Source organism: Pelodiscus sinensis, chromosome 3, assembly GCF_049634645.1.
Source record: "Pelodiscus sinensis isolate JC-2024 chromosome 3, ASM4963464v1, whole genome shotgun sequence".
Classification (NCBI taxonomy): Eukaryota; Metazoa; Chordata; order Testudines; family Trionychidae; genus Pelodiscus; species Pelodiscus sinensis.
The window spans coordinates 178,965,716-178,983,025 of NC_134713.1; the positions used below are offsets into that span (position 1 = coordinate 178,965,716).

The window sequence follows — 17,310 nt, forward strand, 5'->3', positions numbered from 1 at the left end:
TAGGCCTAGCTGCAAATTTAAATGCAAGAGTCACATTTCCTTTACCAGACAAGGTGCTCTAGAAATTTGGTTCAAGGTCATGCTTAAAACTACTGAGATTTTATGCTCAAGGTTGTTGGTTTTTTTTTTTCTTTTAACTGAACAATTTCCAGAGAGAGAACAATGGAAATGGATTCTGAACATTGTCACATGAGCTCACCCCAAGTTCCCGGTCTGCTATTTAGCATTCATTGTGTCTGCATTAAATATCTAAACTTTATATAGCTAAACAAAATTGTCAAGGGAGAAATTAAGATCTACAAGGGTAAGGAGAAGGAGGACAGTAGGTTATGGGCCTATTTGTTAGGAAATGGTGGCAACTTCATTTCCTGAATCGCATAAAATGGGAAAATGCATGAGAAACATTATGGACCATATCTTTGCCTTGGCCTAGCTGCTTTGTGCCACTCCAGCAGTATAAAACAGGCTTAATGGGGCCCTTGAGGATTCTACCAGCTGGAAAGAAAGAAAGCATGGCCAGGGCATCTCTATGCCCCATTGATCTTCCAGTTGTAGAATGACCACTGGGGAGTCATAGGCTATTGGCTTAAGTGGCAGCCTTTTATGCTGTAGCTTGTGTCAGGGGTCTGTGCTGGAGCAGATCAATGCAGTACAATTCTGTGCTAAGATGTGGATTTTGCAATCAGTTGCACAACCAAGGCATAGCAGACTATGGAGGCCCCGGATCATAAACATGTGCATAATCGGTACATGTGCAGCAAAAGTGGTCTAGTCTGATATCCATAGTGTTCATGCTGTCTGGTCTTGCTGCATTACTTGGGTGTCTGTGTAGAGTTGTAGAGCTGTCATATAAACCACCATTCCATATTGCTAGAAGATTGGGAGGGAAAAAGATGTTTCCTAGAATTCTTGCTAGCAAGCCTCAAAGATTTGTATTGAGTATCTGACTGTTGCCTGATCACAGCAACGACCTTTCCACAAAGTTTCTGTCACTTGTCACTGATGCTGGTCTGTCTGTCTATGCTGTGCTGAACTGACACAATGGAAAACAGCACTTTCTATCAATTACTAACAAAAAGAGCCACCACTGGGATTCTGTATTGCCGACCTAATATGTTTAGCACCACGTAAGGGATGATAGAATCAGAGTGAAAAACTAGGTTTTACACAGCATCATTTGTGGCAGGAGATTCCAAAACAGTTTAAATGTTTCAGATTCATTTTTCCTTTTTTTCTCTTTCTACACAAACTTTCCCTTTTCTTTTCCCATATGCATCTTTTTTCCCTTGGCTCTTTTCAACTAAGTCTCCTATTTTATCCTCTTTCTTCCTTCTTCCCTTCCTTCCTCCTTTCTTTCTGCCTTTGTTTCATTCTTTTCTTTTCTTCTGTTTCTTTGTAATGCCCATATTCTTTTTTAAAATCCTTGTTACAGAAATTACATGCAGTTGTATGCACTGAAAAAATATGGAATCAACTTCAGGAAATTGCTTATTGTAGTTCTGGATAGATATTACCAAAATCATAACTGCATGACTCCCATGATTTCTCCTCCCCATCTCTCCTCATGTTCTGCTTTATAATTCAACCTCTGTTCCTCTTGCTCTATATTTGTCATCTGAAGAAGGGGACTGTGCCCACAAAAGTTCACTATACTAGTTTTTGTTAGTCTCTAAAGGCACATCTATACAGCAGGGCAAATGTTGAATTAAGACACATGACTTCAGCTATGTCAGTTGCGTAGCTGAAGTCAAACTAGTTTAATTCAGCTTTTGACGCTGTCTACATAGCATGAAGTCAAAGGAAGAACACTCTTCCTTTGACTTCCCTTACTCCTCATGAAATGAGGGTTACAGGAGTTGAAGGAAGCAGTCCTCCTTGACATTATTTCAAAATAACAGCTTACTGTGTAGGTGCTCATTTTGTTATTTTGCAATAACGCTAGCCTTTTTGACCACTGCTGTGTAATTGAATTAAAGTTTTCAGACAGTTACCCACAGTGACTCCAAAAACTCTTTGTTGAATGGTAACAGTTAATTTAGAATCCATCATTACATATGTGTAGTTTTTCCAATGTGCATTACTTGTACTTATCAGTGTTGAATTTTATCAGCCATTTCATTGCTCAGTCATACAATTCATGAGAGCTTCCTGTAACTCGTTATGGTCAACTTTGGACTTAAGTGCCTTAAATCATTTTGTATCATCTGCAAACATTGACTCTTCACTGTTCACTACCTTTTCCAGATCATTAATGAGTACTGTACAGGTCCCACTACAGCTCCTTTATGGTCACTGCTGATTACCACTCTATATTGTGAAAAAAGCCATTTATTCCTACAATTTTTCCTCCCTTTTAAGAACATAAGAATGGCCATACTGTGTCAGACCAAAGGTCCGTCTAGCCCAGTATCCTGTCTTCTGACATTGGCCAATATCAGATGCCCCAGAGGGAGGGATCACAACAGGTAACCCTCACGTGATCCCTCCCCTGAGAAACAGAGGCTAGGGATACCATTCCTACCCATCCTGACTTATAGCTACATGAATCTATCTAGCTCTTTCTTGAACCCTGTTAAAGTTCTAGTCTTCATGGCATCCTCTGGCAAGGTTGCACTGTTTTACCAGTTCCTTCAGAACTTAGGTGTATACCACCTGGCCTTCCTTACTGTTCTAAACCCTTTCTATTGACCTATCAGTGTGGAATTTGGAAGAGTTCTTATGCACAAACATGTTTGTTCACATACTGTGCATATGATTCTGTACGTGCACATAAGTTGTTCAACATTCTGAATCTAACTGACCTCGTAAATGAAATACACTTTTTCTCTCTTTCCAATGCAATTGCATAATCTGGCCATTGTCTCACAAATACTTTTCACATTACACAAGGTGGGGTAATAATTAGCCATGCCCTCCAATATACTCCTATGGAAATTCTTGATATATCCCTTTTACCATGCCCTCTGGATCTGTGTTAAGCCTGTCTGATTCAGGCTCTGAATTGGCAGTGATAAGGTCAGCTTCTTTTGTGTCCTCATCCAAACTAGCTGGGGACCTATTGAGGAAAACTCTTTTCTGCTGACCAAGTTTGTTTTCAGGCTCACCATGGTCATACTCCTCCTTAATATACGTATATCTCTTCCAATAGGAGAAATGCATTTTTTGGAACACAAATAATGGGCTGTGTAAGAATCTTTTGTAGTATCCCAGCCAACTTTCCAATGAACACACATTTAAGATAAAAAGCAGCATCAGTTACAATTTGCTGTAGGTGCATGCAGCTTCCAAGAGACAGTCCTACCAGAGACTGGGAATTCAGTTTTGCCATGCAACTCACAGCATTGTCAAGACAGACCTTTGCTTTAGGTCAACCTAAAATGGAATTTGGAAACCTCAAGCAAGAGTAAAGTCCAAATTGCTTGAGGCATCCATAAAATGGAAATATACAATGGGCACTTCGTCCACTGAAAGTCTATGGAAATTGATCATCTAACTTCCATTAGTGCATTGGAAAAATCTCCCCCTAAAATTTCTGAGATATCATACACCTGGTCTTGCTTTGGCAAGGGCAGGGTGCCACCGTCTGCTTTGTACATGCTTTAAATCTCTTGAGTATACACACAAATCCCACATTCTTACTCAACCTTTTGGATCTTACATGCACACAATTTAATTTCTTTGCAGTGTCAAAAACGTTCTACTGTAGCTGAAATATGTCAAGGATGTTTTTGTCAAGCCATTGAGACCAGGTTCTGCAACTCTCACTATGCCCTTCTCGGGTGATCAGATCAAAATATTAGTAAAGTCGCATAAGAGCTTATTAGCAGCTGTTACAGATACTTTCCCTGTGTTTTAAAAACAACAACGAGAACAACAATTCAGTTGGGAAAAGCATATGCAACAGCCTTTTGATCACTGCTTCAACTCACCATGTCGTGATGTGTAAACTTTATTGGCAACAAGGCTACAGATAAAAACTAGGGAAATTCTTAAATATTTCTGATGCCTCTATATCATGAATCAAATTTGATCTACCACAGAACTTCCTGGATCAAAAGTGTCTAGCACCTAGGAAATTAAGAACATGAACAGAAACTATCTTCCTTCTCTTTTTGCCCTTCCCTTGCCCCACCTCTTACCCCCACCCCAAACCTGATGATTAAATGCTGTAATCTGACAAGCCCCCTGCAACTTGTTAGTTGAATACATACATGCACAAATGATGCTTTTCTAGGCAACTGTGCAATTGTAAATCTCATTGACATGAGCCATTTCAATGCTAGTTAGGCACTGCCTTCTTTTTGTTGCTATCTGTGTTGCCCAGCTTTGCTGTCCGCCTTTATCTGCTCCACTTTTGAAGCCAACACCAGTGGCCACACATAGAGCTACATAGGCAGCTGTGGGATACAAGTGCCAAGCTTTAGATTCTGTTTATTCAGCAGTGGCTTCAGTGTCTGTGACTGGTCACTAGGCTGATTATCTGCCTACAAGCCTGGAGTGGGATAAGTCTGGTGTTCAGCTGCCTTGTTTCTCTGTTCTTTGCAGTAAAAGTGATGAATTTGTTCCCTTTCATAATTAGTCAGACAATGAGGGACAGCACTAAATTTTTCATAACACCCAAGGGCAAGGCTTTTAGGTTATGTTTCTTTGTGATGAAATAATATGCTGTATGAAAGCCAAGTTGCCATTTGACTCAGAATGGCCAGTGTTCCAGTCTTTCAAACTGTAGCCAGCAAGTGCACTACACGGTGAAGAAAAACTGGCTAGCACGTGTCTTCAAAGGAGGTTTTTTAGACTGTAGCCTCAGCTTCCTTTCATTTTCAGCCTTACAGACATGGGGCTACATGAGAACTTATATCCCATTACCTCCATTTATTTTCTGCAGCCATAAAAAGTGCAACTATTTAGCTTTACAATCACCCACAACCTGGGTGGCTAATTTATTTAAAAATAAGCCATGGCAATAACACTTAGAACCACCATAGCACTTTGTATCTTCTAACCACTTTGCAAACATGAGCTAAGTAAGGCCAAATCTAAACTAGAAATTTTGCCATACAGAAAAGGCATATCTGGGTGTGACTTTTAATATTTGTTTACACACAGTAGCCAAAGGGTAGATGTGGTTATATCAGAAAAAGGGGTTTAGTTCTATAGCTTCTTTCGTTGTGGCAGCTGGAATAAGCTGTAACTTATAATAAATAAGCGAATATTTTGCTTGTATATGCTGCCTCTACACTGAAAGTATTTACTGTATAGGTATATTGCAATAGCCAGGGCTGTGGAGAGATATGCTGGATCCATGGGCAACATGGGAGAGGGCCCGGCTCCATGCTCCAGAAGGAATGGAGCCTCGGGTGGAAGCGTCAGAGCTGGGGCTAGCTTCTCTCAGCCAGCTATTCATGGACTCCTGGAGCATGCTGCATAGGGCTCTGGTGGTAAATTAAAGGGCCCGGGGCTGTAGTCTCTACTGCAATAGCAGCAGTGGCAGTGGCTGGGATCCATGGCCCTTTTAAATAACTGGGCCATGGGCAGCTGCCCTCTTTGTCCCCTTCCCCTCTGCAGCCTTGGGTGTAACATACCAGCAAACCTTTTCTATGGTACAGAGGGAATTAATATCCATGGGATTGGAATTCCAGAGTCATTAATTCTTTGTCCTGTGTTCCAACCAGTCCATTTCATTTTGTCATGTATGAGGTGTAAAGTGCAACACTTCAGTCATATAAGAATATGTCCAGCAATAATATTTTGCAAAGGCTCTCCATTTACACTAGACTTTGTTTGAGTTCATAACAAATTCTATTGTGTTTCTGTTACTGATGGGTTTATGCAATTACAAAAAGTAGTTGATTTGAATGTAATATCTCTCATGTGGACTTACGTTTGGAGTTTATCCAAAAAGACAGGGACGAGATTTTGTTTGTTTTGTTTGATCATTTCTTATCACAGAATTTTGTTTGACTCAAACCACAATGATACATCTGAAGGCAGTTGAATGCGTGTAGTACAGATTTATAAAACATCCGTGTACAGCGGCTAAGCTTCACTATTGCATACCGACTGCCTTCAATTCCCAACAAAATACTGAAATTTCTACCTATTTACAAATTAGTACTTCCTCTGAGCCTTGCATAGTTCCTATTATTTAAGTATGCTTTCTTCAGTCTCTACTTGGCATTTGTGTGTGTGTGTTGAGGGGGGTGGAGGTGGCGGGGGAGAATAGCTCTAGAGCATTAGTTAAATTGGAGTTCAATAAAAAAATCTAGATCAACTTTTATCCTTAGGCAAGTTATGCACAGAGTGAAATTAAACCACTATATGTACTTGTAGATTGAAGAATCAGAGGTGGAGGATGGGTCAGAAACACTAAGATCAAAGTTTCTCTTCTTTGAAAAAAATCCCTTTGAAAGCCCCTGTGCCACCTATTTCGCTTGTTAATGTTTTGACTGGAAGTGTCTGGCAGTGTCAGGAGCAGTAGAATATTTTTAAAGAGGGTTTTTTTTTTTTTTGCACTGACTCTAATAGCAAAGCAATGGATCCTTAGCAGCCTCTGTTATATGTCTCTTAAGGGAATATTTTTGTTAATTGCAAATATTTGATTGACAAATATGGGATGCAATTAGTAGGCAGGCACAGTAGGAATGTGCAGTGAACTGGATCTCTGAACCAACAGATCTCAACTCTCTGCTTGATCTGAAATAGACTAGAGCATTTAAACCATATGCTTCCCTCAAACTTTTTCTTTCCTTTGAAAATTCCTTATTTCCCTAAACTAGCCTTCTTTCACTCTCTTCACCAAGGGAGCTAATTCATCTACTCTGATCATGTCAGATAAAGATAGAAAATTCCTCACAAGCTTCAGACTTACATTGCTTTTTGATCGTGGCAGTAAAAATTAATGTGGACAAGACTACACATGCCAGTTGTGCTCACAAAAGCCCTAGGTGAAAGACAATATAGACTAATTTAACTTCAGACATTCTGAGCTTAATGGTCTATTTAAACAATAAAGTTGTCTGACTATATTTATTAATTATATTTCTTTTTATTTACACAGAGTACTGTCTTTCTGGGGAGACAGTAATTAAAAGTTACCTAAATAAATTGTGCTAAAATTCTGTGACATGAGAAGAAATTCAGATGACCTGAGTTTTTTAGTGTCCTTGATTCAAAGCCAGAGCTCTTAAACCTATTGGGAGATTGTTGTTATTAATTATTATTATTATTATTGTTATTATAATCCATTGTTTTGGTAGGTTTGAAGTGTTGGTGGCACCTGATTAAATTACTTCATGAACCATTGATAAGATAGCATGTATTTTAGAACACAACACTAAGCAGAACTTGAAATGCCTAATGAAGCTTTGCTTATTTCAGAAGGTCCTTGTCCTGCAACTTTTATGCGTGTTGGGATCTTCTCATGTGATAAAGGATGACTCATGTAAGTGTTGCAAGAGCCAACCTTTAATTTTGAAATTCTAATAATAGTTTCTTTTAACTGAGAGAACTGTAACTTTATTATCTGCGTGATAACATTAAAATATAAATTACATTTCCTACAACTTCCCTGCAGAATTTCATCTCTAAAAAAGGCATCTGCTGCTCAATATATTGAGAATGTACTGGTTTATATTTTCTCTTTTTTAATGTTAATCTCAGAATACAATTACAAAAAGTTTTTCTTCTAAACATATAATCATAAAGATGAACTGATTCTATAATATGTTCTGCCATTTATTTATAAATCTGATATATGCACAATATTTGACATATGTACATTTATTTTCAATTTCCTTTTCAGTAAACTTTGTTGAACAATTAGAAAATTATACTTAATGGATGTTTGCTATGGAACTAAACTAACCTACACTATATAATCATCTATTATGGAGACATTTTTAGAAGCCTGTTCTGGTGCTTGCTTGGGCTTGCTCAGGTTGGTCTTAGTAAAGACTGATCCTTTTCAATCCAATCCTTTCTCTTCCTGCTAAAGAAGTGATCATTTCTCTCTGCTAAGTACTTGGCAAAAATGTCCACAGTGCACAATGTAAATTGCCACTTAGTGAAATTGTTTCAATTCACTGTGTTGAACTGGTATTTTGTCTCAAGCTTTCAGTTCGCAACCAGAGATCAATGTCACACAGTATAAATTTTGCTTTGTATCATGCTGATTCAAGTTTACTTAAACAAAAAATTTTAATCGGTTAGGTTACCATTCTAGAGATTTTAGTATATGGTATAGTAAATAACAAAAGCCAGCTTTAATGAATACAATTGATAACTCTTGTTGATATTAACTGCTGCAATTACACAGTACACATTCAGAATTCTGTATGTATATGTATGTTAACGTGGGGCACTATGTGGTATGCCTATCTGTACATTTACACCTTATAGAAATATGTCCATGCTGGTAGAATTGAATATGACCATGAGATGCTATTTTTTTCATAGAAGTCATATAGAATTAAATAAAAAAAAGTTCTATAGGTTACTTGAACCATCCTGTAGAACTGAATATAAAATTACAGCCCTGCTACAGTGTTCTACAGGATAGTGGTTCAAACACGTTTACTCTAGGGTATATTGCTCTAGACTAACACCTGTAGGCTTTTAAAATATTTTCTGTGGAACCCTACTGATTGCATCCCTGTTAAATTCTATAGGATTTTCCATTTGCAGATGCTAAGTGGAACTTTTATGGTTTGTTTGCTTTTTAAAAAAAAAAATGCATACATTTTCAAAGTGTTCTGTAAGACATTATGCACATGCATTGTTAGAACAATAATAAAACTAACTAGGGTTTCCACCCAGTAATATCACAACGTACCTCTGGATAGACCAAGCTGGAATCAAAACCCTTTACAGATAGATTGAAGCAGCATACCATAGTGTGATGTGGCTCTCCAGAGTGCTGAAAGACTTCAGACTCAGTGATGTCCTGGAGACACTGGCCCATGATTGGGGCAGTGCCAAATGGTCCATCCCAGGAGGAGCACCAGGAAGCAGTCTATGTGTCCCTCCCAAAATTCTGAAAGATTATGTATCTACTACCGGTCTTTGTGGAAGCAGAGCTGTGGCCCTGCATTATTGCCTTGCTCCACTGGGGGCCATGCAAGTAAGGCATGAAGCAGTAAGTGAGACAAAAGAAACCACACACCTCTGAGCACAGGGACCACACCAATAGGGAGGCTCACTATGTCCAGCCATGGGAGGTCCGGGCAAAATGAGAGTCTGTATGCACAACCCAAAACAGTCTAATTTTGATCCAGTGCATACACTCAACCATAGCGACTGCTGTGCAGCTACTCTATGGTGCTGTGCGGAACATTGAAGCCCAGATGTCAGCCCAGCAGTGACAGAATTCCCAAAGCAGTTAGGTCAGGTCCCTACCACATTGCTTATATGAGGATGCTCAGTATAGCAAATTGACAGTAATATGGCATTGTTTTAAAGAATTCCACAACTTCACGTGGACATTTTCTTGCTTTCCTATCTTCCCTACCCCCAGTCAGACCCCAGAATGAGTTTCATTTTGGCAATTTCAAACAAAAAAGATTATTTTTGCTTCCAAATGCAGAAAAGAATAACCAGGTGCATGAAAACCAGCAATCGCCCTGCAGGTAAGTGCTTTCTCTGTAGTGCTTTGTCATCTTCCATCCAGACAACACTTTCTGTGCTCCTTTGTTATCGTTGTCTGATAAATAAACAGCCCCAAAATTACAGAACTTACTCTGGTAATTGAGGGAAGAAAACAGAATACAGGCTCTTTCTCCCTATCACTTACACTGCCATTGCTAAAGTTGCCAAAACCTGTGCTTCTCAAATGATATTGTAATATTAGCCTTCTTTCTTTTTTTTCCCTATGATTGTTTTCTGTCCATCTTGAGCTGGGTGTCAGTTCATTTAGATTTACATCAAGTAGTAAATTAAAATAATCACTCAGCAAACACTCTCAGCTCAGTTTTCTCTTTCAGTCAGGAGTTGCGCGAGATGCTTGAAGCATTCAAGCAGAAAATATTGCTGTCTAGATATTTGTCCTCTGGGTGATAAAGGAGGCATTGTCTTGGGACCCACTCAGGCCTCGGAGCTGATAGTTGCTGTGCATCACAGCTGTGAAGTACGCTTTGTTATGTGTCTGAGGATTAGGGTTCAGGACCTTGTTTTTCTTGAAATACCAGACTGATCAGAGCTGCATATGTTCAGGGGAAAGCAGAGGTCGATGGTTCTCTGTCCACATTTTTACTAGATTATTCTTGGACAGAACTCTAGGAGAATACCCTGCAGCTTAAAGCATCCCAAGAGTTTCTCATATTCTGCATTATAGCAGTCATGGAAAATGTTGTAGTTTATCTACATGTGTCTGAAACAAAAGACTACAGCCTCTCAGAGTCTCTGGGCTGTGGACCAAAGCTGTAAAGCACTCAGTTATAAACCTGCCCCTTTGTGTTCCATTTACTGTACAACTGCCCACTTAGAAATAGAAATAATCCAGTACAAATAACATGTAGTCTTAAAGAGAGTGCAGTCAACCAACAGAGGAAGAACTCATCTTAAAACAAAGGGGTAGAACTAATATTGTAAGTGACTGGGGATTTTACAGAACAGCCCGTTTCAAAAGGGGAACAAAATGTGTTTGTTTTGAAAAAATATATTTTTGTCAGCAATCTCATTTTGGTACTGTATGCTCTAGTCCTCATTCAGTTGCAGTTCCTATTGAAATCAGTGGGAATGTAGCCTGGGTAAGGTCAGTCCAATATTTCGGTAGCCTTTCCAGAATCTCATCTTTGTGTCAGTACAATGTGGTCACTCCAAGAACTGAAGGCTGTGGGCCAAGGTGCTCTCCTCACTTGAAGTTAATTGAGTTGCACTGGTACAACAGAGAATTCAGATCTAAGCTATAGTACTCAATTCAGTTCTCAGTGTCAACAGTGTAATTCTGAACTAGTCTCTAGCAGAATGGGGCCCTGATCACTGGCTGGGGTTTCTAGGCACTACCTAGATATAAATAAATATATAATAATACCATTGATTTCGGATTCACACTGGTGTCAATGATAGCGAGATTTGGACCATACTATAACCCTTGATGAATAGTTCTCTTTATTTCTACAGCCCCATGATGAAAAGCATTTGTTTTCACCTCTGTACTGCCAATTAACTCCTCTTTGCCAGGGCTAAGATTCACCTTCCCAAACCTCTTCACAAGTTCAAAGAACCACGCATGGAGCCAGTCCTGCCTCAAAATGTTTTCTTCTTTCTCTGCCAATGTGGAATTTCATCCCGCAGTTGCTTTGTCCTGAAGTCCAGGACTGGGTCTGTTCTCCTCCCAATGGGTGATGAAGCCTTTGCAATCCTTGCACTCTTCTCTGGAGCTGAAAATCTGTGGAGGAGATAGATGTGAGCTAATTTTTTGCATTTAACCCTCTCCTGACTCTGACACCCTCTTATATTTCCTGAGTGTCTCTAAACAGAGGACCCTCTGTCGGATTTGATCCTTGAGCTACATGTACCCCTTCAACTATTACATCTTCTAATGCAGGTGCAGTCCTTCCTCTAGGCACAATTTTCCAGCCACACAAACATGGGGCTGTATGAGTGTGTGTAGACCTGAACATAGTCTCAAGACATCATCTTAATAAAAAGCAAGCACTTGGGGCCTGAGGAGGAACCATTGATTGGATCATTCCTTTGCGTTGGCTCCCCAGTGACAAAAGGACATCATATCCAGAATACTGATTTGAATCCCTCAGCCAAAACTGGCCTGCATAATAGTCACCTAATCCAGCTCTAGCTTCCAGTGGCAACGTTTTCATCCCCCGTGTTGGAATGTTGACTAACATTCTCCTAGACTATTGTCTCTTATTCTGCCAGTCTGTATCCTGTACACTGGAGAGGGAATGTCTATAGTCTGGCAAGGAGGAAACCTGTTTGTTGTTTACTAGACTTTCTGCCCTCATGCATTTAAGCCATCAGAGAGCTGACACTGCACTGCGGCATTTGTCATGGAACAAATAATAACAGCAAACTTTCAAATGGTTCTATCATTTAGGTTTATGGGATTTCTTTCTTTCTTTCTTTCTTTCTTTCTTTCTTTCTTTCTTTCTTTCTTTCTTTCTTTCTTTCTTTCTTTCTTTCTTTCTTTCTTTCTTTCTTTCTTTCTTTCTTTCTTTCTTTCTTTCTTCATTATATTACATGTTTGTGGGGGAAATTTTAAAAGGCACAAATAGGATTTAGATGCCTAATTAGGGACATCTAATTCCCCTTTTCACCTGTGGAAATCATCCTCTATATGTTTTGTATTTGCCTCACACTCCTTTTTCTCAACATGGTTTTTAATTCAAGTGTTTTTAAATGGCATGGTTAAGTTTTCTCTGTCTAACCCATCTATCCTTTGGCTCTTTTTTCTCCAGGATATAGTTTTTCATTACTGAGTTTCTTATCTGTTTTCCTTTTTTTCCTCCATTCTGATTCCACCTCTAGCCTTTCTACGTAAGCTCTGTTAACTTGCACATCTTTTCTTTCTTCTGTACCCTGATTTTGCACTCTTTAAAAGATGATAGATGCTTCTCTCTCTAACACCTGCCCCATTCCTCAGTTCTCATTTCCTCTCACCCTTGTGATTCTCTTCCAGCACCGGTGGACCTACCCCTATTCCCTTCCTGAAGTGCCTCTGGTCTCTATTCTGTTGCAAGCTGTAAACTCCATGACACAAGTCCTGCATGCACAGTGACAGAGCAGCGTTTGGAGGCAAAGCAGCTGAACCAGATGGATAGAAGTGACAGAACACTACCAACAATACAATATGGCATCACAAAGTTGGGTATGAGGAAAGAAATAGGCTGCTAAACAGCACTAGGAAGTCCTCTTAAAACTGGGCATGTCCCAAAATCAGGGTTTCTGTGAAGTTATGTTTTACTGGTATCTCAAACCAGGCGTACACAAATGTGAAATCCTTAAAGTGAAATCAGCTGGTCTGAGCATCTCTTGTAAAAACATACTCATTTGCACACCTATGTCAGAGAGCATGGTGACATTATGGATGAAAATGGGTGTTTAGCTATCTAATTACCATTCCAGGCATGGAGTCATGGAAATGGCCCAGGAGCATTGCTGAAAATGCACATGCAATATAGGCAATCAAACACAGACAAAGGGGTATGTGTACAATTGGAGACTATATAGTTGGCTGGCCATCAGATTGGGCTCTAACCGTTGTATCTGTGAGTATCTTGCTCCTGCTTCTCTACAATGGCTTCTGCTCCTGGGCAATCTTACTGTTCCCAGCAGGAGTTCAGCTCTTTCCTAGGGGCTTTCCAGATCCCATTTACAGTCACCTTGTCTCTAGACCTCCAGGACCTTTGCTCATACCAAGCAATCTGCCTCTGACGGGGGGAGTTTGAGGGAAAAGGTTAGCTACTGCCGCAGGCTAAGCTCCTCCTGTTAGTGTCTGGCACTCACTACCAGCCCCCAGCAGATTCTCTGTTCCTAGGAAAACTCTCTCCCTCTGTGTGTCCAGTTTCACCATTTCACACAGGTGGAGCATTATTTGCAGCAGTGGCTCATTGGCATTGCCTTAGTGCAGGGGAGCTTTTTAGTTTTCCCACGAGAGGTGTGCATATGTGTCCCATCAGACCCTGCACACTGAAAATGTGGTCTTGAGAGTGCAGGCACAAGTGGGATGATCTCTAAAGGATGGTAATGAACAAAATTGGGCAACAGTGCTAGAGTGTTAAGCAGGCAGGTGAAAGGCTTTCTACTGGCTTGCAGGTACCCCGGCAAGAGAGTGGTTCTCCAAACCCTGATAACTGACATTAGCCAACGTTCACGCCTCTATGCGAGCTGTAAACATTCAGCAAAACTCATCAGTCAGCCGTTTGGAGTTCTGTACCAACATCTGATTAAGTCATCAGGCATTTGATTGTAAGCAATTGGGCCAACGCCCACATTTTATTTTGAGTTTGTTCAGCACCTAATATGACTGCACTTCACAGGCACTACTGCAATACAGATACTAAATAATAATATTAGTGAGTCCGAGATACATGACAAAAAAAGGAACAAAGTGTTCCCAGTATCTGGAGAATTGCCACAATGTTCTAACATGATGGCCACAAATAAGATACACACAACAGGATGGTCCTCTTCCTTTTACCTTACGACAATCAATGCCAAGTACTAATGAGAGCCCACAGAGGGTTTTCTGCTGCACACTAGATTAATGCCTATTAGAGAGAGTCAATCTATTGCTAAAAAGGCTCAAAGCTACCTCCCATGGGAGGCTTTTTTGTTCCTTACAAAATTTAATTTTAACCAAAAATGCTACTGTGTTTTTCTGAGGTTTTTACATGTAAAGGGTTTCCTTTCCCCGTGAAAATTGGCACATTTTTGAGTGACAACGTGAAAATTCCAAGCCAAAAGTGTATCTGTAAAAGCAGGCTTGGCCACAGCTGCTACCTGGAAATCCAGAGGCAGTTGTCTTTCTTATCACTTCATCTGTGGCAAGTCAGCTGTAAACCATGGTGACCTGTGAGTAATGTGGCCATTCCAAGCTTATGCTGCTACAACCTTCATACCTCATCCTTCCCCCACCACGTGTCTCTTGCCTCCAATTCTCTAAAAAATATCCCAGTCCAGTCTTTACTTTCTTCAATTTCAGGCTGAGCTGTGGTCCTCTCTCAATGTTCTTTGACACCCCTCCCTCCATCCCGACTCACAAGGAATGTATTCTTTAACTGAATTCTATCTGCGAAACAGATTCTTTGCCTCTTTGATCACTGCATAGAGATCATAAAGCCAGAGGATCTGGCTAGGTGGGGAGTCCTCTAATCCCTGGGTTGAATAAAGCTGCTGTTACAACTCCTACATCACCTCCTGCCATCCAGCTGCTCATGCTGAGGACATGGCAGAAATATCCTTTCATCCCAGCAATTCCTGGCAGCAAGAATGCTTCCATGGGCTAGCAGGGATGTCACATGGAGCAGCCTCTAGAATGCTCTAAATTATTTTGGACATTAGACCTGGGCCCAAGGTAAGTGATTCACAAATGTGAGAAAGTTACTTTGGTCCCGCCCATCTCAAGTTATGCTAAGGGTCTCTCAGCTGGAGCATTGTGTATTTTGGTAAGACTTTATTAAGACTATTTGTCCTCTCCCAACAATGCAAATGTCCCTAAATGTCTTTTTCCCTGCTTCACCTTCACAGGTTACCATGGTTTCTACAGATAAAGTGGCAAGGAAGAAAACGTGCAGGTATTTGCTATGGCCAAGTCTGCTTTATCATCAGTACATTTTTTAATTCTCTTTGGATGCAGTCCTTGTTCCAATCAAGCCAACTTTATTACCTCAAGGTTGGATGGTAGCCAAGTGCTCTACATGGATCTATATCTTAAGACTTCTCTGAAATGCTAGTGCTCTGTCTCATTTCTGGGTGGAATTGGCTCTGATTTACAAAGTCCTACATGACTTGGAGCCTTGTTGGAAGAATGACTTCCTTTCTCCCTGTAGGATACCGTCACTACTGCAATCTGTGCAGCTGGTTGGTGGCAAGGCATTTTCCTTATCTCCTGAGAGACATCTGCCTTTGGTCTGAGAGAACCCAGAACTGCTAAGAACTGGAGCCATGACATCTTCTCAGGGTGTACAAAATAGCAGACCACAGTGTTACCCTCTATCTCAACGAAAGATAGATTTATTGGTGCTAATATGCATGTCAGCCCCCTGACACTCATCCTCAGTTGGCCATCCAGGCAAAGTCAACAAAGTCAACAAAGTTGACCCCTTCTTTTAACACTTGCTGTATCCCAGTGCTCTATCCCCTCAGAAACATCTCCCTGAAGTTCCCATCCCCTGTCATAGACACTCACAGTAATTACCAGGTTTACTACTCCCAAGGGAACAGTATACACAACTACAGATTGAACCTCTCGGGAACTGACTAGTGCTGAACCAGAGAATTTGCTGGACCACGACAGCTCAGTATTGTCTCTCAGCATTACCAACACTTCCACTGCTTATTGGGCTCTTAGAAGACATTTAAGGGTAAAACAGAGCTAAATAACAACACAGAACACAGAGAGTCAGGACTGGTGGCCGTAAACAAACGTTATGGAACCATGGAAAACTTGGCCACACCCATGATAAGTGGACAGCCTGCTAGTTAAAACCTGGCTGGACCATGGATGTTGCTGGACCAGAGAATACTGGATGATAGAGGTTCAACCTGTACTTTGTTTGATTCAACTGACCATCAGTGTAACAACACAGGATGCACAAACAATATAACACACTTATATTGGACTAAAGCTTAACTCCTACTAGCTAACCTTGGTAAAGTAATGCCTCACCTATGTCCTTCTTAGTAGCATTTCAGCTTTGTTTTCACATGGCCAACCACATGACCAGGTTACCATCCTAAAAGCAGAGTGAAAGAGGGGTCCTAGAGACTTCTTCTTAAATCCTACAGTCAGTTTGTTTTTATCCCCACAGTCAGATGATTCCTTGTGATTTTCTTCCTCTTGCCAAGTTGGTATTGGTGACACAGATTCTAAATATATCAGCATTATATGCATACAATTTCTAATATATCACTTGTGTATTCATCACACAATGATTCAAAGGTTCAGCATGATATAAGCTTCTGTTAGACGCCTCACACAACACTTTTTGGGTAGATACTTGTGAAATGCTGTTGGTAGTTCTACAGTCACCACTACAGACTCATTCTCCCATCTTCCCTCAGAATTTGGAGGTGACATTTTTTGAGGTATTCAGTGTGTATCTTGAGTTGGCTCCTGGGGCATGTTGCCTCCCTGCCTACTGAAGGAACAGACTGGAACATGCAGAGAACTGCATTTACACTCAGCAGAGCTTGATGTGCAACAGCCAACAGGAGTCTGGTGAATGGTTTATTTCACTACCATACTCTTGTGTGTTAGGTGCGTCTGTCAGGCCTGAAAAGAATGGCTGTTGCAGAGTAATGGAACTTTTCAGCAATTGCCATATAGGGTGTCTTAGGGTATGTCTAGACTACATGGCTCCGTCGACTGAGCCATGTAAACTAGTTTACCCGACATAGTCAATGAAGCGGGGATTTAAATAATCCCTGCTTCATTAAAATAAAAATGGCTGCCCCGTCACAGTGCGGCAGTCTAGACACAGATCGGTCAACAAGGGAAGCCTTTATCGACCGCTCCCTTATGCCTTGTGAAACGAGGTTTACAGGAGTATCTAGACTGCCATGCTGTGCCAGATCAGCTGATTGTCGGCATAGTGTGGTGGCCATTTTTATTTTAATGAAGTGGGGATTATT

General features: G+C 40.6%; 1 long non-coding RNA gene across 2 annotated transcripts; it reads left to right on the plus strand.

Annotated features, from left to right (window-relative positions):
• The first annotated feature begins 7,375 nt into the window (after positions 1-7,375).
• LOC106731958 (uncharacterized) lies at positions 7,376-17,007 on the plus strand. Of its 2 annotated transcripts, none has more exons than XR_012902999.1 (3): positions 7,376-7,441; positions 9,581-9,623; positions 15,205-17,007. It is a non-coding gene; the product is annotated as an uncharacterized LOC106731958 (long non-coding RNA). The 2 variants fall into 2 exon arrangements; XR_012903000.1 differs by lacking the exon at positions 15,205-17,007 and adding an exon at positions 12,635-15,185.
• Positions 17,008-17,310: the final 303 nt, after the last annotated feature.